This window comes from Haplochromis burtoni, unplaced genomic scaffold (assembly GCF_018398535.1).
Source record: "Haplochromis burtoni strain Fernald_Lab_line unplaced genomic scaffold, NCSU_Asbu1 Contig_706, whole genome shotgun sequence".
Classification (NCBI taxonomy): Eukaryota; Metazoa; Chordata; class Actinopteri; order Cichliformes; family Cichlidae; genus Haplochromis; species Haplochromis burtoni.
In genome coordinates this window covers 199,122-202,916 of record NW_024583067.1, presented here as the reverse complement: position 1 = coordinate 202,916, position 3,795 = coordinate 199,122, and the positions used below count along the sequence as shown (strand labels likewise).

The following is a 3,795-nucleotide window of genomic DNA, read 5'->3' as shown; positions in this document are numbered from 1 at the left end:
TAGATGGATGAAAATTGCTTTCTGATGGCTTATGCTGCAAGCTCATCAGCCCTACTTTCAAATCCCAAGGAGGGACAGGCAATCCCCAATCTCACTACTTTAACTTCAAACACTAAACAGTAAAACCATCCATTCTCCTCCACTTATCCAATTCAGTGTTGCAAGGGTGCTGGGGCCTACCCCAGCAGCTGTAGGATGAGAGACAGGGTACACTAAGGATAGATCGCCAGTCTGTCTCAGGGCTAACACAGACAGACAACCATTTCCATTTACCTTCAGGCCTATGGCCAATTTTGAACCAATTAACCTAATCCAACTATTTCCATGTCTTTGGACCATGGGAGGAAGCTGAAGTACCCAGAAAAACTTCTCATAGAAAGGCCCAGGCTAGATGGTGGAATCAAACTAAGGACCGTCTTGATGTGAGGCAACAGTGCTAACAACAACGCCACTGGTGGTTACAACTGTCCAACAATGAAAAAGCAAAACTTAAAAATATTCACTAAAAATCCAAAGCTGAAATCTATAACTAAGAATTCAAAACTCAGAACAGAAACGAACAACAGAAACCCTTAGAACCATGCCAGCAAGAGGTGATAGAAAGCCATGCATAATTTCATGAAACTTCCATAGTTGAAAACGGTGAAAAAAACAAAACTTCTGCTGTTTTTGTCTGTTCAGGTGGGACGGCTACAGTGTCCTCTGCTGCTGGTTGTAGGTGAGGATGATCAGAACTGGCCATCCCAAGAGTCTGCATTGGATGTAAGTTTCCTGTCACAACTTCCTATGTAAAGAAGGTGGTTGAAATAAGGTTAGAAATGGGATTAACCCTCTCAAGGCAGGCGTTGCAGATTTGCAACAGTTAAAAACTAACAACCTGATTACCCCACATACATATTTTATGAGGTTTTTTTACTCAGAAGTACCACTGCAGGACTTGGTTGTGCATTAGCAATAAAAAGTTTAAGTTTAATTTGAGCCTGAGAGGGTCAAAAGAATCTGCATGCATTGCTTTGAACATTCCTCAGCAAACTGCCCTGGTTGATGTAGCACGGACTCCCAACAGAGTAGTAACCACAGACTGGGGCAACCTGTCAACCTCCAGTTGAGGTTCAGGCTTAGGTGTTCTAGGCAATGCCCCAGATCTCCAAGCGATGCTGCAGACATGTGTAAGCCAAAATAGCCTGATGATTGTCATCTCCCTGATAGCCCTTCCTTGTCAGAAAAGTGGAGCTTTCCATTGCTTGAACCTCCCCGTGCTGAGGATGTGTCACCATTGGGGGAAAAAAACGTGGTTAATGCCATCACTGATGGCCAACACAGGAACTATAAATGATAACCCTGCATCATTTTATAAACCATCGAAGGGTTTGCCCCCAAGAGTCTCCCAGGACAGCTGATGCCCCAGGGGACACTGGGGCAGCTCCAAGAGTCCCCCAGGACACTGGCCACCCAGGGAGGTAGCAGGAAGAGGCTTGGTCCTGAAATCTTTCAGAAACAGGGAGGAGGCTTTTGTAGCCCCTGGCTCCAACCCTTGTTTTTCTGTGGGCTTTGTTCAGCTTTACCACACGGAGTGCTGCTTCCTATAGCATCGAGCTTGTGTCTGGCTCAGATATAGCAGATGGAACCACAAGTAGTTTAAGTAGACAGCCATGGTTTTCTACTTAAGATAGCCAGAGGGCAGTGCTTTCCTATCCAGAAGGAGGTCATAGCCCTGCTGGTTGCCACTCCCTGCTCCTTCATTACCTTTACCAAAAGTAGAGAGGTTAGGACGTGCTGCATTTCTATGGCATTTCAGATCCATCCCCCAGCAGCAGTCACTCGGTACTGGTACATCATTTGCGTTATCCTCCTGTTCCTGGATTGTCAGTTAAATATATAATTGCCTGCAACATCCAATTGGAACAATATTTCACTTCACAAAAATCTCAAAAATATATTTGAAAAAATTCTACTAAATAAAACAGAAAATAAAGCATATAGGGGGTAAAGGGGATCAAAACTATAAAATTCAAATCGAAATTTCTCAGGTTTTTGGTGCATTACATTTGGGATGGGTAATAACTTATTGAAGATCATTAGACATAATTTTGTGAGTTCTCTGGCTAGTAAGTAGCAACATGATTTTTTTAGATAAAATGTTTTCAAGTTTGTGTCTGTAAAGAATAAATTATGTGACAACTAAAGGGCTTCACATAAAAAAGACACAACAAAACTATTTCAAAAATATAAGAAAGTTTTACTTTCATGTTTTCCAGATTAAGGAAATGATGGCACGAGCGGGGAACAGTCATCTGCTCACTGTCCTGTCATACCCAAATGCAGGTCACCTGATCGAACCGCCCTACACACCACATGCCAGATCTAGCACCTTCAAGACCGTTGAAATAGAACAGAAGGGTAGGTTCACTTTCACACTACAAGGTTGCAGACTGTCTCAGTTGTTCTTTGAGGACCAGAGGGGTCCACATTTTGGCAGGTTTGAGAAATGAATGTTATTTAAAGTTGATGTTCAGGTAATTTTGTGGCAAGAAAATGATTGTGAAAAAAACTCTGGACTACACATGCAAATTATCAGTAAATTTCTTGTGGTACCAGTTTTGGTAACAGCAGTTTTTTGGGGAGTCCTGATGTCTGTTTTGTTTTTGCAGTGATGTGTCTGTGGGGTGGACAAACGGTGGAACATTCTCGAGCTCAGGAGGATGCCTGGAAAAAGATGGTGGTTTTTCTCAGAGAGAATCTGTATGGTGGTAGAAACCCTACCTCATTTTCTCACCTGTAGTCAAGATGATGACATGAGTTCCAAAGTCAATCCAAGATGAAAATATTTGCCTAAAGACATAGTTAGGTGAGACGACAATGGAAGCTCTTCTGTGGCAATCCGTATATAATGCATTGCTATGAAGATATTGATTATGACCTTTGGATTCAGTTTCAATATTACTTATTAAAAATGTCTTCTTAATAGAAATAGTTAACGGGTGTAATGGCTTTTGTAGTAGGAAGCTGCCACTTCATATGATCATTAAATCATAAACTACTTTTACAGAAAGACAAGCAGAGACAATTGTTCCCCCACCAAATACTCACACAAACCAAAATATCTTCCTGCACTATACCGATTTAACAGGATAAACTGGATAAGGTGCACTGCTTTTTGACTGATGAATTCTAAAATGTTTTTAATACTATAATTAAATATCTAATATATTACAAAAAATTATTAGTGAAAATGACAAGTGGTGAAGAAATTTTTCAAACCATTCCTTTAGGAAAAGAAGCAATAAAATACTGAAAACACATCAGTACACATAAAAATGTACTACTGAAAACTGTGCATTCAGACTGACTATAAGTTTAATTTCCAGCATCAAATTCTATACATCATGTCTGCAGTAGTTGTCCTTTGGGGATCTCTGGAAAAAAGTTGTTTGTGAAAAATAAATATGTTGGCCTGTGTTTGTAAAGTGTATTAAAATGTTAATAACAAATAAAGGCTAAATTAAAAGGTTTGATCATTACATGACATGGTTAACTGTCAATATCTATAGGGACAATTAAAATATGAATGAATGTAGAGTGTAACAAAGTACAAATACACCGTTACTATATTTAAGTAGTTCATAGTTCATCAAGTTCAAGTTCATCAAATTTTATTCACCACATGCAGTGGCAGGTTGCCCTGCAGTGAAATGAACCCGCCCCCCGACCTTACACACACAACACAGACATCACATGGGGATACAAGTCAGAGAACGGTTGCATTACAGAAAAACCACTGAAATGTACACTACA

General features: G+C 40.2%; 1 long non-coding RNA gene across 1 annotated transcript; it reads left to right on the top strand.

Annotated features, from left to right (window-relative positions):
- Window positions 1–2,258: 2,258 nt before the first annotated feature.
- LOC102313749 lies at window positions 2,259–3,057 on the top strand (the record flags this gene model as incomplete). Its single annotated transcript, XR_317586.2, is given in 2 exon segments — window positions 2,259–2,400; window positions 2,652–3,057. It is a non-coding gene; the product is annotated as a peroxisomal succinyl-coenzyme A thioesterase (long non-coding RNA).
- Window positions 3,058–3,795: the final 738 nt, after the last annotated feature.